The 21,305-nt window shown below is 48.2% G+C and overlaps 1 long non-coding RNA gene across 3 annotated transcripts; it reads right to left on the bottom strand.

Moving 5' to 3' along the window:
• Positions 1-3,106: 3,106 nt before the first annotated feature.
• LOC103691660 (uncharacterized) lies at positions 3,107-20,520 on the bottom strand. Of its 3 annotated transcripts, none has more exons than XR_010064379.1 (3): positions 19,575-20,520; positions 6,785-6,974; positions 3,107-5,488 (listed from the first exon to the last, which is right to left on the bottom strand). It is a non-coding gene; the product is annotated as an uncharacterized LOC103691660 (long non-coding RNA). The 3 variants fall into 3 exon arrangements; XR_005501178.2 differs by lacking the exon at positions 6,785-6,974 and adding an exon at positions 18,214-18,380 and having other exon boundaries at positions 19,575-19,894; XR_010064378.1 differs by lacking the exon at positions 6,785-6,974.
• Between the last annotated feature and the right edge of the window lie 785 nt (positions 20,521-21,305).

Below are 21,305 nucleotides of genomic sequence, written 5' to 3'. Positions count from 1 at the left end.
GCTCAGACGGCCAGTTGGTAGAGAAATAACTGACTGTCTGTAAGTCATGCTTAGGGGCTGTGGTCTTGACTGGCAGGCAGTGAGCATGAGGACAGTCTGAAGAGTAAGCTAATGGAAGTAGGCCACATCATGCCCACTACAACAGAGCTGCTTGCCTTGACCCTTGTGATCTTTTGTTTTAAGATTTATTTACTTTATATGAGTACATAAAAAGAGGGCATCAGGTCTCATTACAGATGGTTGTGAGCCACCATGTGGTTTCTGGGATTTGAACTCAGGACCTCTGGAAGAGCAGTCAGTGTTCTGAACCTCTGAGCCATCTCTCCAGCCCAGCCCTTGTGATCTTATGATGGTTTTTAGGGTAAAGGGTTAGTAAGTGATTGCTGGTATGGGGAGCTACCTTGCTTCCCTATTCCTGGTCAGCACCCCTCCCCAGGCTTGTCTCCCACCTTCTCTTGCCCAAGATGCAGTCCATTAAGACCTAACCTGAGGGGGCTTGAAAGCAAAGGCAAGAGCACGTTACTTAATTCCACAGAACCCTCCCTGACTCCTTCCTTTATTCAGCCAGAGAGAGAACAATTGGCTTGAAGGAGAATTAGCCTTCCATGCTCTGTGGAGCCCCAGCTCCTTCCCTGTCTTCCTCATGGGACGTGTTGACCTCCCTCCCTCTCGTCATTCTCAGTTCCACTGAGATCCTTCAGCGTCCACCCTGGGAGTGTCTTTCCTTGGCATTGTGTACCAGCTCCGTTTCATTTCTGGACCTGGTGGATTGATGTATTTCCCCACCTTGACAGCTCTCTCTGCATATGCCTGCCTACATCCCGTGAGGTTTGCCATATGCAGCCCCTTAGCAATCCAAAGCCCAGGAGGAGTATGGGGAAAGAACTCAGACTGGCCCTAGACATTATACAGATTCCTCAGTATATGGGCTTTTGCTCAACTAATGTCTCCCAACTTCAGGCCCACCCTTCTCCACTAGGATGGAGATGGCGGGGAGGGAACTTGTACAAACACATTTCCGTGTCACTAGTTGATTCTACCAGTACAGGGAGACCAGGAGGCTGGCTCCCAGAAGGCTGTCCCCATTGCTTCTTCACAAGGCACAGCAGGTCCGCCCAGCAGCAGCTCTTAGTCCATCTTCTCTCCATCTCCTCCATGGTGGAGAGCCCTGGACCAGGGCTTAGGTCTGCAGGCCGTCACTTCCTCTGTGCACAGTCTCAGGATGTAGTTTCAGTCAGTTGTACATTATACACTTCTAGAGCTGACCCATTCTTGAGGCCCAGAGGGGAAGTATTAGATACTTGGGTCTGCCAACAGTTACCTTGGATTTACCAAGCCAAACTTAATTTTCCAAATATTCCTTCTTCTTTGAAACAGACTTTTGCTCCTTCCTCCATTTTTTTCCCTCAGTCTCTCCTTTTCTTTCTCTTTTCAAGAAGAAGATGTATTTATTTTTATTTTCTGTGTATAAGTGTTTTGCCTGCATGTGTGTCTGTGCACTGCTGTGTGTCTGGTACTGCAGGAGGCCAAAAGAGAGTGTTGGATCCTTGTAACCGGAGTTACAGATGTGGGTGCTGGGAATTAACCTGGACCTTCTGATAAAGCAGCCAGCACTCAACTTCTGAGCCATCTCTCCAGCTCTCTTGAGGCACAGTCTTCCTATGTACTCCTGGCCGGTCTGAAGTTGCAGTAATCCCCCGCCTCCAAAGTGCTGGGATCCCATGTATGGGCCACCATGACTAGCTGTCTTCTAGATCTTAATACATGCTACCACTACCCACCCAGCTGCTCAAAATCCCCTGATGCTTGATGCTTCTCCCTGTCATTAACCCCTTCCCCATCCAATCCCTGAGCAAGTCTAATCCAACACTCCACCATCTTCTCCCTTTCATCCTGGACAAGCAGCCATCAGCTTAGAGTGAGTTGGTTGAAAAGTCAGGGAGTCTTTAAGGCTTCTAAAGTAATCAGTTGCAGACTCAGACCACAATGGCTTTTCTTGATAAACAAATGAAAGAGAATCTGAGAAATGGGATCTGGTGGGGTTCAGGGGTCACCAGGAATGTTCACAAAAGCAAGCTGGAAGAGAACTACGTGCAGAAAGTTGAAAGCTGTCCTTTCTGATGACTGCTCTGCCTTGGAGGACATATCCTCCCTGTGCAGGACTGAGACGGTACAGTGCTGGAAGACACCTAATTACCCATAAGGGCTTCACAGGGTTCAGCCCAGGTAGGAAGCCCAGGCATTTGAAGATAACAGCTTTTCTTTCCTTTTTATTCTGAGTGTGTTAGCTCTCTGCATGACTTGATAGGCACTTTTTTTTAACATGAGTACATTCAATAATTAGGTCCTGGATTCATTAAACACTGATAAGCTTCTGGCTTCTGGGTCTGGACAAGAGAAAGCTAGAAAAATGGATTTTTTCCCCCAAATGAGTTTCTAAGATGCAAAGAAGATGTGGTAGTTTGATTAGGTATGGCCCCATAGAGTCATGTGTTTGAATGCTTGGCTCATAGGGGGGTGGCCTTGTTGGAGTGGGTGTGGCCATGTTGGAGTGGGTGTGGCCTTGTTGGAGTGGGTGTGGCCTTGTTGAAGGAAGACGTCACTGTGGGAGCAAGTTTTGAGGTTATGTATGCTCAGGCTATAGCCAGTGAGACAGACAGACAGTCCCCTTTATCCTGCCTGTGGAACAAGATGTAAAACTCAGCTCCTTCTCCAGCACCATGTCTGTCTGCAGGCTGCCATGCTTCTCGTCATGGTAATGGACTATACCTCTGAACCGTAAGCCAGCCTCAATCAAATGTTTTCCTTTATAACAGTTACCGTGGTCATGGTGTCTCTTCACAGCAACGAAACCCAAACTAAGCCAGAGGGCAAGGGGCAACTTCCCTGTCATGATCCCCTGAGTTGAATTGAGAGGAAGAGGAAGAGAAAGAGGAGGAGGAAGGGGAGGAAGAGGAGGAAGAAGAGGTAGGAAGCAGAAAACAAATGTGTTCCTTGTGGAACAAAATGCAAGTGACCTTCCCTCTACTCAGACCTTTAATAAGGTTAACCTTGATTCTTCTTATCTCCTTGTTGTAGCCTAGAAACAGAGATCATCAGACCAGATAAGTTTAATTTTTTCAATTTTTATTATTTCATGTGTATATAAGAGATAGGGTACAGGGTGGTTGTGGCGCATGCCTTTAGTCCCAACACTTGGGAGGCAGAGGCAGGTGGATCTCTGAGCTCTAAGCCATCCTGGTCTACAGGGCAAGTTCCAGGATAGCCAGAGTTACACAGAGAAAACCTGTCTTGTAAAACCAAAACCAGAGTGTGTGTGTGTGTGTGTGTGTGTGTGTGTGTGTGTGTGTGTGTGTGTGTGTTTGGGGAGGCGGGGGGATGTATAACCCAGGTTGGACTTGAACTTACTAAGTAGCCAAGGATGACTTTATTTTTTTTTTTTTCCGGAGCTGGGGATCGAACCCAGGGCCTTGCGCTTGCTAGGCAAGCGCTCTACCACTGAGCCAAATCCCCAACCCCCAAGGATGACTTTAAACACCTGATCCTCTGGCCTCTACCTTCCAAGAGCTGGCATTATGGGAATGTGCCATTGTACCCAACTCAATCCAGCTAGTGATGCCCACTTCTATGTCTTAAGGAAAAGTGAAGCCTTTGAAGGACCAGAGAGGGTATAAAACTTTCCCAGGATCACACAGCTGTATAAAGTTAGCCAGGTCTTGGCTCAGTGGATAGTATACTTGCTGTGCAAACGTGATGGTCCAAGTTCAAATCCCCAATACCCAGGTTAAAAAACTGGATGCAGTTGTGTGATTCTGAAATTCTAGTGCTCCAATGGTGAGATGAGAAGAGAGAGATGAATCCTCAGAAGCTTGAGGGCTGAAGAGACTGGCATACCCAGTGGGGACAACAGACACCCTGTTTCAAACAAAGAAGGCAAGAACTGGTGTTGGAGATTGTCCTCTGATCTCTGTAAGTGGGCTGTGGCATCTGTGTGTACACACACACTCACACATACCCCCATTCACACACTCGTACATAAAAAATACCACACAGTCATACGATCACATACACATCACACATAAAAACAAACTAAACGCGGGTTGGGGATTTAGCTCAGTGGTAGAGCGCTTGCCTAGCAAGTGCAAGGCCCTGGGTTCGGTCCCCAGCTCCGAAAAAAAGAAAAAGAAAAAAAGAAAAAAAAACAACTAAACGCAAACACAACAACAACAACAAAAAAAAAAAAAAAAAAAAAAAAAAAAAAAAAAAACCAGGTCTTTTTTCTTTCTTTCTTTCTTTTTTTTTTTTTTTTTGGATACTCCGGATGCAGCAATGTCTTGTTTCTCTCACTGGATCCCACAAGGGTGTAGGGGAGAAGTAAGAGGAGTCTGAGGCATGAACAAGGCTATGTAGAGGTGAGGTTTTCTGGTTGGCTTGTGGTCAGGGGCCCTGAGCTCCAGGCCAGCATGGCCAGACTGAAACACCTCCTCTCACAGGGCCCTGGAAGGGAGGAGGAGGTGAGAGGGAAGGCTTGTAAGAAGCATTTTGAGGGTTGGGTATTTAGCTCAGTGGTAGAGCGCTTGCCTAGCAAACGCAAGGCCCTGGGTTCAGTCCCCAGCTCCGAAAAATATAAAAAAAGAAAAAAAAAGAAGCATTTTGAGAAGCAAAGTCAGCCAGCCCCTGTCCTGGCTTGCACCCTCTTCCAGAAGGTTGGGTGCAGCTGCAAGTTCAGCCAGCACGAACCTCGGTCTGTGGTCTGTCGGTACTGGCAATGTCTCTCCTTCCGCTTTCTGAATTATTTATTCGTCCTTTCCTCATCGCCCCCTAGACCTTTTGTAACATTAAAGCTTTAAATAGGTCTGGGTGTTGGTTTGGGCCACGGCGTTTCACCATCCCTCCTGCCAGACAGTCTCCGAGAAGCCACATTTCAGCAGATTGATTTTCCCCTTGGTCATGGTTATCGGCTCTGCATGGGTCCTAGGGAACAGCCCCAGTCCTGCCTGGGGCTCTTTGGCCTGTCTCTGCTGACACTTGCTCAATATATCAAACCTTTACTCAGCGATTGTGGGGCCCAGAGACTCTCAGGGAAGAATCTCCTCCCTCCTTCCCTGAGGCTGGAGCTGGGCTAACCCAGCACCCACAGGTGACACCTTAGCTATGCAGGGACTCTGCCCCACCCTCACCCCTCAGCCCAGGGAAGAGTTAGGGTTTCCTTAAAGACCTGGAGAGACTTTTTTTGTGAACCACCCAGAAACTGCTGGTTACTGTAGGATGGGGACCATTATAGAGACAGGGTAGAGATATGGTTTGGGGAGTCTCCAAGGTCCAGAGGAAGATGTGCTCTGCGGGATGCCGCTCAGGGGAGTTCAGGCCAGGCTGGAAATCCTATCCGACTTTCTGCATCTTTTTGGTACACATTGTTTGTTGGTTGCAGCCTGGACAATCCACCATCCTGCCCTCCTCTCTGCCCCCTTCTGGCTTCTGGATCCAACTGTAAAAAAAGAAAAAAAGCTACAGTCTAGCCTCAGTTCCAGATGAGAACATTCTTTTCCTCTAGCCTTCAGCATGCCCACTCACTTTGCTCTTCTGGGGATCTCCTGGCTTGCTTTCTATCACTATAATGAAATCCATGAGCCTGGATAAAGTTTTGTTAAGAAAATAGGTTTATTTAGCTCACAGTTTTGGAGGCTTAAACTCCAAGATTTGGTAACTCCATCTATTTAGTCTCTGATGAGACACTCCCTACTCCATATTGTGGAGCATCAGAGGAAGGAGAGAAAGGAGAGGGGGAACTCACAAGGCAAAATGGAGACTAGAGAGAGGCCAGGTTTGCTTTTCAATAACGAATCTCTCATAACCCCACAAGAATTGCTTTAATCGGGGTTGGGGATTTAGCTCAGTGGTAGAGCGATTGCTTAGGAAGCGCAAGGCCCTGGGTTCGGTCCCCAGCTCCAAAAAAAAGAACCCAAAAAAAAAAAAAAAAAAAAAAAGAATTGCTTTAATCCCGTCTCAGGACAGAAGCCCAAATGGTCTAAACTCTTCCTACCCGATCTCCTCTTACTGTCACTACATTGAAAACCAAGCTTCTAACACTTGACCCCAGCGGGAGCCTGCTGCTGACGTCATGGCCCGCTCTTTCCTTTTCAGTCCAACCTGTAGATGGCACTGTGGAGCTAGCCATCACTACATTGCTCACCCTGGATGTTTCTCACAGATCTGGCTTGAGCCTCTCCTGCTGCAGTTTGAATCTACTCTGTTCCCTCAGCAAAGTGTTAGAAGAGTTGCCTCAAAGGGAATGTGACTCCATTGCTTTTCTCTAAGATCCAGAAAATTGTACTTACTTGCCTAGGGACACAGGGTTGTGTCACAGCTGGTACCTGGGACCTAGATACTCTCCCTCCCAGCACAGCCTACCACCCCATCCAAACAGAGACCGAGCCCAGCCCAGGGAAAGACTGCTGTTCTCCTTGACCTCTCTATTCACCTCTCAAATCTCCTATTAGCAATGAAGTCAAAGAAGTCCGGAGACCCGGGAACCCAGTGCAGCTACCAGAGAGGAAAGGGCCCTGGCCCCTGCCTTCCTTCCAGACACCCCTGCTGGACTGCACAGGCTCATCTGGGGTTAGAAATGGCACTGCTATCTCTTGGGGCAGCAGATATTGGGCTTTTAGAGTCCAAAAGCAGCTCTTCCCTGTCAGAAAGACACACAGGTATGTACAGGGACTGCATCCCCAAGACCTGGCTTCTTGCCAAGGCTTAGCTGCATAGACAGCTGGGCATTCCCTACCCATCCTCCTGGTGAGGGTCTTCAAATGAGCCGTGACCACAGCCTCAGTGACAGTCCACAGCTTGCAGCATCATGGAACCGGGTGTGGCCCTCTGCTTCCTCATAGTCATAGGGCTGATCGCTTGGTGAGCCTGGCCAGCCAGGCAAAGCCAGGCATCTGGTGTGGTAGAATAGTGCCATCTACCTGTGACTGGAGCAATGGCAGGAATCAGCCGGCTTGGCCAGAGAGGTGTCATCCCGAGAGTCCCTGGACATGACTAATTCCTTAACAGAGCAGTAGTCTTTCCTGTACACAAAGGCTGACACAATATCCATGAGTTGGTCCCCAGCTCAGAGACCACGGCTGTTGTAAAAAGCATCCAGTGTCAAGCTGAGGACACACTTGAAGGAGACCCAGCAAGAGAGCCTAGAGGAGGGGTTGGGGATTTAACTCAGTGGTAGAGCGCTTGCCTAGGAAGCGCAAGGCCCTGGGTTCGGTCCCCAGCTCCAAAAAAAAGAACCAAAAAAAAAAAAAAAGAGAGAGAGAGAGAGAGAGAGCCTAGAGGAACCAGGAGACAGTGCACAGGTGTTAGGTAACCACTCTACTATAAGCCAATCATCAGGACTTGGTGCAGTGCACAGTGTGTGTGCACCCATGCATGAATATGTGCATATATGTTTGAGCGGGTTTGCATGTGACTGCACAGGTGTGCCTGCATGTGTGCACATAGGTGTGGAAGCCAGAGGGCATTCTCAGGTGTCATTCCTTAGTTGATATCCACTTCGGTCTTTTGAAACAGGATCTCTATTACTGGTCTGGAATTCTTAAGTGGCCTGGTCTGTTGGCAGGCAAACACCAAGGACAGACTTGTCCCCACCTCCCCAGCACAGGGATCCCAACTGAGATCAAACTCAGATCCTGATGTAGGGCAAGCCTTTCTCCCCAGGCCTCAGTGGGAAACTTATAATATGTCCAAGGACAACGAAGGCCTCTGGAAGCCATAAACTACTCCCACCTTACTCTGGACCTAATCTGTCCTGATAATCTGTCCTGAGGGCAGCTTTTGCTTTTCTGCCTTCAGAGAAGCTAAGCAGTAGAAGAAGTTCTCCAAGGATCAGAACAGTTGGTTCCCAAGGTTATGCTGGAGGAGGATAGGCCATGGCCTAGATTTTTTTTTCTGCTGCTGTAACCAACATTCTAACAAAAAGCAATTTAGGGGAGAAAAAGATTTATTCCCAGGTTACAGTTTACATCATCAGAATTTACATCGTTATGGAGAAATCAAGGCAGGAACTTCAAACTGCTAGTCACTGGTCACATCACATCCATAGGTTCAGAGCAGAGAAAGGGGGTTGGAGAGATGACTTATTGGTTAAGTGCTCTGGCTGCTCTTCCAGAGGACCTGGATTTAATTCCTAGAACCCACTTGAGACTTATAACTACCTATAAATTCAATTTTTGGGGATCTGACACTCTTCCATGGTCTCTCTGAGTACCAGGCAGGCAGACGGTACACAGACACACATATAGGCAAAATATGTATGCATGTGAAATAAATAACATTTTTAAAAGAGAAGACAAAACCAGCGTACACCTTTAATCCTAGGACTTGGGAGGCAGAGGCAGGCCAATCTCTGGTCTACAAAGCAAGTTGCAGGACAGCCAGGGCTATTGCATAAGAAACCTTCATTTAAAAACAAAACAAAACAAAACAAAACAAAACAAAACAAAACAAAACAAAACAAAACAAAAATCATCTTTCTAGGGAATAGTGCCACCTACAGTGGGCTGAGTTTCCCACATCAATTAATACTACACAGGCCAACCCAGTGTAGACAATCCCTCTCGGCGTCACTCTTCTCAGGTGATTCTGGGTTGTGCCAAGCTGACGTTGAAGACAACCATCACAGGCCACCACTCAGGTTCCAGCACCGGGTCAAGCACTAAATGCAAGTCACTGTGTTGGGAGGGAGGCTGACCTAGATGCCTTTTGAGAGGTGCTTAGCTCAATGACTATAAAACGTGAGTCGGTTAGTGTATATCACTTCCTTGCATCTTAACTCTGTTCCTAAGGTTCAAATCTGCATTCTCTGATGGCGCTCCCCAAAAAGCATTTCATTAGTTAGGAATGATCACCAAATATCATCAATGGGCTCTCCTGGGCAGAGGGAGAAGCTGAGTTGCATGTGATCTAGACCCCAGCCCCAGGTATCTTTGCAGGGAAATCAGGAACCAATGTGACCTGTTGATTTGTCATCATGTGCGGCTCCTCTGGGAAGGGCTGTGGTACTCTCTGCAGCTGGGAATGTGTCCTGCACTCCTGGTAGGTCTGTCTGCAGAGCACCATAATTGGAATCACAATTCCAATGTGACACTTTAATGGCAGTGAGCCATGGCAAGAAAGGTCATGTGGCAAGGGTCCTTGTCCAAGGGGGGTTTTCTTTGTTTTGTTTATCTATTGTGTACATATAAGTGTGTATCTATGTGAACAATGTATGTGCAGAGACTAATGGGGGCCAGAAGAGGGCGCTAAGTCCACTGGAACTGGAGTTATACAGGCAGTTGTGATTTGTCATATGGGTGCTGGGAATTGAACCCAAGCACTCTGTAAGAGCAGTCAGTGCTTTTAACCACTGACCTCCAGCCCTCGTTCCAGCTTTCTTAATCCCTGCACCTGCCTAAGAGGAGCTGGCTAAAGCCTACCTTGTCCCTTCTTCCTCCCAGTCCCAAGGCCCACGAACAGACTAGAGCTCTTCCTTTAGTCACCAATGAGCAGATCCAAGCATGAACAGCTCATTCTCATTTCAGTCACACAGAAGCCCAGATTAAAATTCATACTCATGTTTCCTTTCTTCTTTCTACAATAAGTAATTAGTTTTTCACTTCCATGGATAAGCAATTAATTAATGCTCTGTTAATAATGATGGAACTCGGAATTTAAAATATGCTCAGTTTGTTTCTTTCCACTTTTCAAGAGAATTGGGAGCAGGAATGTGGAAAGAAAAGAAAGGTGGGGTTGTCCAAGTTAGGGTACTACTTCTGTGATGAACCACCAAGACCAAAAGCACCTTGGGAAGGAAAGGGTGTGTTTGCCTTAACTTCCACATTACTGTTCATCATAGAGGGAAGTCAGGACAGGAACTCAGAGCAGGAACTTGGAGGCAGGAGCTGATGCAGAGGGCAGGGAGGGTGCTGCTTACTTTCCTGCTTCTTCTGACTTGCTCAGCCTGCTTTCTTATAGACCCCAGAACCACTAGCCCAGGGATGACCCTATTCATAATGGGCTTGGCCCTCCCCCATCGATCACTAATTAAGAAAATGCCATACAGGCTTGCCTGCAGACTGATCTTATGGAAACATTTTCTCAGTTGGAAATCCCTTCCCTCAGATGACTTTAGCTTGTGTCAAGTTGGCCTAAAACTACCCAGGACAGAGCTGGAGTGGTTACTCAGCCATTAAGAGCTCGTGTTGCTCTTCCAAAGGATCAGCACTCTCTTCCCAGCATCCATGTTGGGCAACTCACAGCCACCTGTTTGTTACTGTAACTCTAGGGAATCCAATACCCTCTATTGGCCTCTGAGGGCACAGAAGCAAAGAACCAAGGCCTTCGTATTTCCTCTGGTCTCCACATATGTCCCATGATATATATTCACACACAATACATCTTTTTTCTTTTTTCTTTTTTTCAGAGCTGGGGACCGAACCCAGGGCCTTGCAGTTGCTAGGCAAGTGCTCTACCACTGAGCTAAATCCCCAACCTCCCCAATACATCTTAAAAAGAAAGATGAGGCTGGAGAGATGGCTCTGAGGGTAAGAGCACTGTCTGCTCTTCCAAAGGCCCTGAGTTCGATTCCCAGCAATCACATGGTGGCTCACAACCATCTGTTATGAGATCTGGTGCCCTCTGCTGGCCTGCAGCCATACATGCAGGCAGAATGCTGTATACATAATAAATGAAAGAGGAGAGAGAAGAGAGAAGAGGAGGAAGAAAAGAAAAAAAGGAAGGCAGGAAGGAAGAAGAAAGGAAAGAAGAAAAGACACCTAAAGAATCTTCTCTATTAGGACTGTCTTGACATCCTTGGGATGTGAAAGGAAGGCACACCTCACCAGGACAGATTAAATGGTCTTCTGGGCCCATAAGTGCCATTGGATACAAAAATATAGCTCTCAGAGTGAGTATTCATCAGAGAGGCCAGCCACATTCTTCTCCACATACAGTCCAAGCTTAGTGCCCCCGCCCCACTGCCAGCCCCAGAACCCTCCACCTTTCCTTCCTCCCCCGACGCCTGAGTCCTTGCCCCAGCTACCTCCAGCATGCTTGCCTCAGGAGAGGGTGTCCAGCAACAGGATCTTGTGCAGGTTGCACGTGGGAGTGTGAATTGATGCACCACTTTGGAAAACAAGTTGTCATTACCTTTGAAGCGGGAATGTTTGCTCACCGTGAGACCCAACCCCCTCCTTACAGAGAAACCACAAAGATGAATGTGTGCCCCAGCAGAGGTGGACAAAGGAGTGGAAATGTCCCATGCACCCGTGGACAAGCGTGGATGAGTAAAGAAGCTGTGAAGACCCAGAAATAAGAAGGGCAGGGAGAGATGCCCCTCTCCAGCGTGAGCTCGGGGGAGGGGACAGGAACTGCGGGGCTCAGATGCCTGAGGTACCTGCCAGCTGCATCGCTGGCCACTTCTACAAAGATCAAAAGGCAAAGCTAGAGCTGGTGAGATGGCGCCAAGGGCCAAGCCGTTTGCCGCCAAACCTAACGACCTTAGTTCGATCCCAGGGACCCACGTGGAGAAAACCAAATGCTGAAGGTTGTCCTTTGACCCCCAACATGTACACCACACACAAACAAATGATGTAATTTTAAGAGACCATTTCCATATTAAAAAGTAAAACAAACATCTTAGTCACACCTACCGATGTGGCAGAAGATTAAAAACCCACAAAATTCAAGCAATTTTTCAAATTCAAAATTCAAATTAAAAAAATTTGCCTTTTACGTGGGGATTGATAGAAAACACAGCTGTTATCTGAACTTCTAATTCTTGTGCATGACAGGCTCATGGGCTGATCACATTTTATTTTGCACTAAAGAAACGCTTTGTGAAAGCATTTCTCTTTAGCCCATGCTGGGTTAGAGCTCCCTACATAATCCAGGCTGGCCTCAAACTTAGAGCAATCCTTCTGCTTCATCCTATGTCGCGGGATTACAAGTGTGAGCCGTCTATAAACTCCAGCTGTAACTAACAGTTGTAAATGGTTTCATGGAGCCAGGCAGTGACCCTGCACACCTTTAATCCCAGCACTCAAGAGGCACCGGCAGGCAGATTTCTGAGTTCAAGGCTAGCCTGGGCTACATAAGTGAGTTCCAGGACAGCCAGGGCTAAATATAGAAACTGTCTCAAAAAAAAAAAAAAACAAAAAAAAAAAACAAAAAAACCTAACTAAATAGATAATTAATTAATTGATTGATTAGTTAAAGTAGTTTTGTGGATCTGGTGAGGTAATTCAATTGGCACCTCTCATACCCTAAGCCCGAGGTTCATTCCCCTATCACAACGTCAAACCAGGGTGGGGGCTTATGCCTGCAATCCCAGCATCCTAGAAGCAGGAAGATTAAAAACAAACAAACAAAACCCCTCAAGGTCATCTTCTCATCCTCTGCTCAGCTAGTCAAGGCCTCTTGGACTCTGCCTTAACACACACACACACACACACACACACACACACACACACACACACACACACACACACACACATACAGTTGAGGAAAGAGAAACAGCTCAAGGTAGTAGGAGGAAGGGAGTCTAGCTTGAGGAAAGCAGTAGGGAGTGAGGAGCCCTGACTGCTGGGAACAGCTCTGGAGTGAAGGGACAATGCAGGTAAAGAGGGGAACTGAGACTCTGGTAGCAAGGCTGCAGGGCGGATCTGGTCCACATGAGGGCACCCAACTCTGCCACATCTGGCCTGATGCAGCCTTGGATGAAGCTAGATAGGAAGGGACTGTCCCATGTGCCTAAACCAGACTGATCCCTCTCTCCAAGTTTCTTTCCTTTTCTTTTGACATGAGGCCACTATGTAGTTCAGACTGGCCAGGAACTCACTATCTGGACCAAGCTGGTCTCAAACATACAAAGATTTACCTGCCTCTGCCTCTGCCTCTCTGCCTCTGCCTCTCTGCCTCTGCCTCTCTGCCTCTGCCTCTCTGCCTCTGCCTCTCTGCCTCTGCCTCTCTGCCTCTGCCTCTCTGCCTCTGCCTCTCTGCCTCTGCCTCTCTGCCTCCTCTGCCTCCTCTGCCTCCTCTGCCTCCTCTGCCTCCTCTGCCTCCTCTGCCTCCTCTGCCTCCTCTGCCTCTGCTCTCCCTCTCCCTCTCCCTCTCCCTCTCCCTCTCCCTCTCCCTCTCCCTCTCCCTCTCCCAGGGGCAGGGACCAACAAAAGCATGAGCCACTTGTACCCAGCATTCTAGGTTTCTCAAAGAAACGTTACTGTGGGGTCCCTCTGGCCCCTGGAAACACCTGACACTTAGTCTTTGAGGAATGAATGCATGCAGCTGTAATCCAGGGCTTTGAGCCCTGAGGGTAGTTAATATTAGTTTGGTTATGTCATGAATTTGTGCCGAAAGTGACTTGACTTGGGAAGCTAGATACCTTAAAAAGTCTCTTTCAGTCGTGTACAATGGGGGCTCCCCCATGACTATTTACCCTTCCTACTCAGGTAATTGAGAGTGTTGGGGCAAAGAAATGTCCAGCCTCAGCCACGTCTCTGAGTTTAAGGCCAGCCTGTTCTACAAAGCAAGTTCCAGGACAGGGAAGGCTACACAGAGAAACCCTGTCTCAAAAACCAAAAAACAAAAACAAAAAACAAGGGGTTGGAGAGATGGCTCAGTGGTTAAGAGCACTGACGGTTCTTCCAGGGGACCTGAGCTCAATTCCCAGCAACCACAACCATTTGTAATGGGATCCTATGCCATTTTCCAATGTGTCTGAAGATAGTGACATTGTACACACATACATAAAATAAGTAAATAAATCTTTTAAAAAAGTCAGCCTCAACTCTCCAGCTTTCAAGCTTCTATAGATGTTCCCTCTAGGTATAATGGATAGAAACCTCGGGCTTCTGGTACACTACACATGTTTCTTAATTGTTAAGGAACTGAAATGCTGGAAAGCTTTATGGCTGAGGGCTGGGACCCAAGAGGCTAATGTATCTCTCGGAGATGTTCATACTTCAATACGGAGGTAGTGGCAGGCCCCAGCTGGTTTGCTCCTGGCCTTTTCCTGTCTCTTGTCTCATGTTTTGGACTTCTCTCAAGCCACTCATAGAAATAGGAACTTTCTCACCCAAAAGAAGCCGCAGCAACTTAAAAGGTCACTCTTCCCTCTCCCTTATCCCTTGAGGGCCTCTTCCAGAGGTCCTGAGTTCAATTCCCAGCAACCACGTGGTGGCTCACAACCATCTGTAATGGGATCTGGTGCCCTCTTCTGATGTGTCTGAAGACAGCAATGGTGTACTCGTAAAAAATAAAATAATTAAACTTTTTTTTTTTAAAGAAAAGAAAAGAAAACAGAATCTCAAGGCTGGAGAGATGGCTCAGTGGTTAAGATCACATAGTACTTTTGCAGAGAAGCTGAGCTCAGTTCCCAGGACCCACATTGGACATCTGCCTGTAATTGCAGCCCCATGGGGGATCCTACCACTCGGGCTCCTTAGGCATCTACACTCACCACACACCACACATATAAATTGTTTAAAAAATGATCAAAGCCCAAAATGTTATGCATCTCAGGTGGGCCTTGAACTCCCCATGCAGCTGAAGATGACTTTGGGTCCTCCTGCCTCTGCCTGTAACACTGGAATCACAGATATGGGACACTGTGGTTTAGGTGGTGCTAGGACCAATCACAGAACTTTGTAGATGCTGGACAAGCACACTACTGAGCCCCAGCCCCAGTCCCAGATCATAACTTTTTATCCAACATATTCTTCTTTGAACCTAAGCATCAAGAACAATTTCCTCTGGATCTTCGGGTCTTTTCTGGGACTTCCAGGATTACATAAGATTTTGATTAAATAAACTTGCTATCATGTCTTTGTTAACCTGACTCTTGTTACAGGAGTGTAAGTTGGGACCTTAGGTTGCTGTGAGGGTTTCAGTTCTGCCAGAGCAGGGTTTTTGATGAACTCTGTGGGAGGGGAATCTGTCTTTCTTGCTGTTGAACTTCCTGGGCTCAGTCCAGCGCTTGCACACTGCGGGCATGGATCGCTAACAGAAAGAATGGGGACAGGAGCCCACATTTACTCAGCTCTCCTGGGTGAGTGCCAGGAACGGTTCAGAGTGCCCTCCAGGCATAACACAATCCACACCAGGCCCAGGAGCAGACCCAGTCCACCCCCACCTGTTTCCTGTCTGCCTGGCGAAAGGCTTTTTAAAGACTGCACTTCCCCCAGGCCTTGCCTCATGCAGGACCCTGCAGTAGGATCAATATTGAGACCCTCACACGGGATCTGGAAGGGGGAAGAGGGCCAAGGCCTTGGTGTCCTGCTGCTGTGGCTGGTGCTCTGGCCATGCAGATGTGAGTTCTTTCCTGAAGCAGGGTCTGGTACCCAGTTACCACCTCGGAGCCAGAGGACAGTTGGCAGCTGCAGGACAGTGTGACTTCTGGCACACAGCCAGGTGGGTGGAGCCTGGACCTCAGCAGGGCTCCTGGTAGCTTTGGACCCTTGCCAGCCTCCCTCCCCTGTTCAGACAGAGCAGAGGACCCTCCGGGGCTCAGCCCTGCCTCTGCCTGCAGCCCCACCCATTATCTCAAACCACTTTCTGTTCAAAATTCCCCCTGCAGTGGCTGCAGTGAGCTGAACCCTGCTGACTCAATGTGAACATTACCCTGGTTTTACAGGCCCAGAGCCACAAGGCCAGCAAGTAACAAAGGCAGGTTTGACTCCTGGTTTTCCTGACCTCAGTCCTCACCCCTCCTCACAAGGGACATTGATGCTGTGTGTCAGATGAAGGAGGACAAGTGGACTTCTACTTAGAGGGTGGGGCTGACGCCATGCCAGCAGGTTCTGCCACGGTGCTTGGTGCTTCCACCTGAGCACCACAGCACAGCTCCCTGGCGACAGCCCCAAGGCTGGCATGATTCATATGGAACTGAGGGTGTTCAACGGCTGCCTAGAAGAGCCAGGCTCACTAAAACACCAGCATGGTGGGGCTAGGGGTTGCCAACACAGATTGGTAGTGTTTACAGAAACACTTCAGAGGTCATTTCAAAACTGAAAGAGGGGGTTGGGGATTTAGCTCAGTGGTAGAGCGCTTGCCTAGGAAGCGCAAAGCCCTGGGTTCGATCCCCAGCTCCGGAAAAAGAAAAAAAAAAAAAAAAAAAAAACTGAAAGAGATCAGAGCTCATGTCACCAGGCTCGTGGCTTGGGAGGTCGGCTTAGACGACCACCTTGGTTTCTTCAGTATTTTGGGGTTGACTGGCACCCAGATCCCAACAAGCATGTTCTGTACTCACTGAGTCTGTACACCAGGACACCTAGTGGAGACTATCAGCTCCCTGGACTGGAATGTTCCTGCCTGTTGACAGAGTGGCTCAAATGACACAGGCCTTGTTCTAAGAACACCAAAGGTGTTAAGATAAGGCAGCCAGGTGGGCCGGAGGCCCAACTCCATCCCTGGGATCTCAAGTTATCCATTCACTGCCTTACGCATTCAGCAAATATTTGAGTACCACTCATACCTCGCTCACCCTCAGCTGCTCAGAATGGGACGTTCAGGCATTGTGAGCGGAGCCTGAGGCTCTTACATTCCCAGGTGGGAAGCATTTTCCTGCCTCCCTTTTTTTAAAGATTAATTAATTAAATTAATTAATTTAGATTTATTAATGTCTATAATGTATGTGAGTACACTGTAGCTATCTTCATACACACCAGAAGGGGACATTGGATCCCATCACAGATGGTTGTGAGACACCGTGTGGTTGCTGGGAATTGAACTCAGGACCTCTAGAAGAGCGGACAGTGCTCTTAACCGCTGAGCCATCTCTCCAGCCCCATTTTCCTGTTTCCTGTTATCTTGGAAACTACTTCTCCTTTTATCGATTACCTCAGGCAGGTGAGCTCCATTTCTCTCTCTCTCTCTCTCTCTCTCTCTCTCTCTCTCTCTCTCTCTCCCCCCTCTCTCTCTCTCTCTCTCTTCCTTCCTTCCTTCCTTCCACAATTTCTTTATATGTGTCCCAGGACCACCGGTTTGGTTATCAGGTGGTAAGTACTCAACCTCACTGATAAAAGTGCACGAACCAAGATAAGGTGCTCAGGTGGGTTCCTGGCGCAAAGGAAGAAAGGAAGGAAAGAAAAGTACCAGGAAAACAAGCCAGGGAAGTCATCAATGTTTGTACAGCACAGGCAAACAAACAAAACACTAAGGATAACATGGGACACTGGAATCGGCTCAGAGATGTCCCTGCAGTTGGGACAGGTACTGCTCTTGTAGAAGACCCACATTTGGATCCCAGCACCCCAGAAGGAGGATCACAGTGCCTGTAACTCCAGCTCCAGGGCATCCAACCCCTTCTTCTGGACTCTGAGAGCATTTGCACTCACCCATGCACATTCCCACACACAGAGACAATAAATCTTTTTTAAAGTGAATATGAGGGTGGAGAGATGCTCTTCCAGAGGTCCTGAGTTCAATTCCCAGCAACCACATGGTGGCTCACAACCATCTGTAGTGGGATCCGATGCCCTCTTCTGGTGTGTCTGAAGACAGCTACAGTGCACTTATATAAATAAAAGTTAATGAAAAAAATATATCTCGCCAGGTAGTAGCACATGTCTTTAGTCCTGGCACTTGGGAAGCAGAGGCAGGAAAATCTCTGAGTTTGAGGCCAGCCTGAGCTACAGAGTAAGTTCCAGGATAGCCAGGGCTACAACAGATACAACCCTGTCTCAAACAAACAAAGAATATATCTCGCTGGGCATGATGGCACAGACCTTTAATCCCAGCACTCGGAAGGCAGAGGCAGGCAGATAAATCTCTGTGAGCTCGAGGCCAGCCTGGTCTACATAGGGCTCCAGGATAGCCAGCACTACGTAGAGAGACCCTGTCTTAGAACAGAAGGGATATATCTCAGCAGGGAGAGTTATCTCTCTGATTCCCTCATATCTTCAGGTATACAGTGTTTCTTTCCACCTTCTGGCCCCAAGCTGGTCTACTTACAGTTGTAAAGCAGAATTTTTCTTGGGCCTTTGAAACAGCTCAGAAGGTAAAGGTGCCCGTAGCACAGGCCTAACCACCTAAATTCAATCTTCAGAGCCCAGGGAAGATGGAGAACAGGAGAAGATGGAGATGTGGTCTCTGGTTTCCACATGCATACTATGACATGTACACACAGACACACACAACACACACACGCACACACCACAATTATAACGTTTAAAAACAAATACTTACACAGAAAAATCCCCACTACTTCCTCTGAGCCACATCAAAAGATGTTAACTGCCGACCGAGCATTTGTGACATATGCGGTGTCTCAGAGGACGCTAACATCTCTATATTGCTATTTGTGTCTCAGCCTGGAACACAGCTGCTCCCCAGGCATTCGTGCCGCCCATGCCCTGTGAAGTAGAATACGATGGCATCGGAACCACTTGAATCTGAGCGCGGTTGAGCATGCCTCGAGTCCTAGCACTCGGGAGGTGGTGGCAGGTAGATTCTCTGGGAGTTCTCAAGGCTAGCCTGGTCTACACAGTGAATCCCAGGAGACCCAGGGCTGGTAGAGAGATCCTGTCTCAATAAAAGGGAATTTCTTGAAAACAACGGCAGTTGGTTTCCGTAGTTCATTTTCACAACTATGGCGTGCTTATTTTATCGATAGCAATCAGTCAGCCTGCTGGAGAATGTTCCGCAGACCTGTCTTCAACCTCCCCAGGTTAGTGTAGAGACCGTGCTATGCCTGGCCTTGGCCTCATCCCAGCTCTTAACTACAGCTCTTCCTGAGAGCCCAGACCCTGCAGGTGCCTGGTCTTCTTTTTCCTCACTGCTAGGCCCTTCCCCAACTGCAGAGTCAAAACCGGGATCACATCTCCTGAAACGCCGTGCAGACGAAAGAGTGAAGGCTAATCATAACCACCGGCGTATTTGTTTGCTGTTCTCGTTTTAGTTTTTGGGTTTACTTGGAATTTTTTTCATTTGTTTTTTGTTTGTTTGTTTGACTGGTTCTTGTTTCTTGTGACACGGGGTTTCTCTGTGTAGCCCTGGCTGCCTGGAACTTGCTCTGTAGACCAGGCTAGCCTTGAACTCCAACTGCCTCTGCCTCCCAAGTGCTGAGAATAAAGGTATGCACCACCACTGCCGAGGTTGGTTGCTGTTTTTGGGAGAGCTTCTCACTCTATTGCCCACACTAGCCTTGGACTTTCAGTGGTCTGTTCCTTTTTTTTTTTTTTTTTTTTTTTGGTTCTTTTTTTCGGAGCTGGGGACCCAACCCAGGGCCTTGCGCTTCCTAGGTAAGCGCTCTAACCACTGAGCTAAATCCCCAGCCCTGGTCTGTTCCTTTTTTAAGGGGTGTTTCATTTTTCATTGTTTCTTTGTTTGAGTCAGGGTCTCTCTTTGTAGCTCTGGATGTCCTGGAACCAGTCTATGTTTATCAGGCTGACCTGGCACTCAGAAAGATCCCCTGCCCCTGCCCCTGCCCCTGCCCCTGCCCCTGCCCCTGCCCCTGCCCCTGCCCCTGCCCCTGCCCCTGCCCCTGCCCCTGCCCCTGCCCCTGCCCCTGCCCCTGCCCCTGCCCCTGCCCCTGCCCCTGCCCTTACCTTATTAAAGGCAAAATTCACCACATCCTGTTCTTCAGTCTTCTTGACTCAGTCTTTCTTTCATGTGCTGGCTAAGAATCCAGGTGGTAGTCATGGCACAGTTTTCTTAAGAGTGTTGTCTCATCCACGTTACTGTTTTTCTTAGGGTTGCTATGGCTATGAAGAAACACTGTGGGGAGGAAGTGGTTATCACTTCCACATCATGGTCCATCACTGAGGGAAGTCAGGACAGGAACTCAAACAGGATGGAGCTTGGAGGCAGAAGCTGGTGCAAAGGCCATAGAAGGGTGCTACTTACTGACTTGCTCCTCGTGACTGGCTCAGCCTGCTTTCTGATGGAATCCAGGACCGCCATCCCAAGGGGTAGCCCCACCCACAATGGGTTGGGCTCTCCCCCTTCAATCGCTAATTAAGAAAGTGCCCTACAGCTGGATCTTATTGAGATATTTTCTCAACTGAGGTTCTCTCTTCTCCAATGACTCTAGCTCCTGTCAAGTTGACACAAAACCAGCCAGCACAACTGTTCATGATCTGTCTTTCCCTAAAGTTTGTAGGAAGCCAATGATTATGATTTACTCCTGTGAAATACTCCGGGCATAGCATGGTGGTTGGAGCTGCACGACGTCAGTGATGTTTTTAACAAAGGTTAGAAAGGCTATTCCCTTCCTGTTACACCTGTATTCCAGTGTGGGGCTCTCAGGGGAGTAAGGCTCCACGCCAGCCCTGCTACCCAGGTGTGCGAATGCTCTGCCTGGGTCTCCAGAGCTAAGCATTCACCTGTTGCCTGGTGCTCAGAGGAGAACCACAGCAGTGTGGGCTCCAGGACACCTGCTGTTTGTCTCAGAGGAGCCTGAAAAGCAGCTGGTTGCCCATGGGAGGAGGCCCTGGGGCTGGAGTCCACAGTGTTCCCAGTCTCAGGTCACTTCACTCAAGTGCAATTCCTCAGTACAGCTGTCTGTCTCTATTCTACAGCTGTTCCCTGCCAATAGCCCTTGCTCTTCCTGTCACTCATCGTGATTCACCTGCCTCTGCCTACTGAGCACTGCACCACCACACTCAGCGAATTAATATTTAACCTTTTTAAATAATCATAATTTCATTTTATGTGTGTGCCTGTTTTGCCAGTGTGTGTGTGTATGTCTATGCACATATACATGCCTGCTACCTGAGGAAGCCAGAAAAAGGCAAGGCGGATCCCCTAGAACTGGGGTTGCAATCAGGTGAGCTATTATATGTGTCCTGTGAACTGAACCTGGGTCTTCTTTTTGTCTTTTTTTTTCTGTCCCAGAACTTGCTATTTAGAGCAGGCTGACCTTGAACTCACAAAGATGACCAGCCTTTGCCTACTGGGATCAAAGGCATGTGCCACCACTTCTAGCTTAGAAGATGGCTTTGCCACGGAGACAACTCTCTGGCTGGGGCTCACCACTTATTTGTTTGTTTGTTTATCTTTGAGATAGGATCTCATCGTGTAGCTCTGGGTGGCCTAGAACTTGCTATATATATATAGTGAAATCCCTGAAGCCTGAAACCCACAGAGACTACTTGCCTCTGCTTCTCCAGGGATGGGATTAAACCCATGAGCCATTACTAAGCTGCTGACTTAAAGACGGAGCTGTTAATGCACACATGCCAATGAGCTGCCTTTGTGGATGCTAAAACGGAACCCCAGTCAACAGCGAGGGCAGCAGCTTTTCTAAACTATGGGGCCATCATCCCTCCAGCCCCGGG

The sequence above is a fragment of the Rattus norvegicus genome, chromosome 2 (genome assembly GCF_036323735.1).
Source record: "Rattus norvegicus strain BN/NHsdMcwi chromosome 2, GRCr8, whole genome shotgun sequence".
In the NCBI taxonomy this organism is placed as follows: domain Eukaryota; kingdom Metazoa; phylum Chordata; class Mammalia; order Rodentia; family Muridae; genus Rattus; species Rattus norvegicus.
This window is presented reverse-complemented; position numbering and strand designations above follow the sequence as displayed.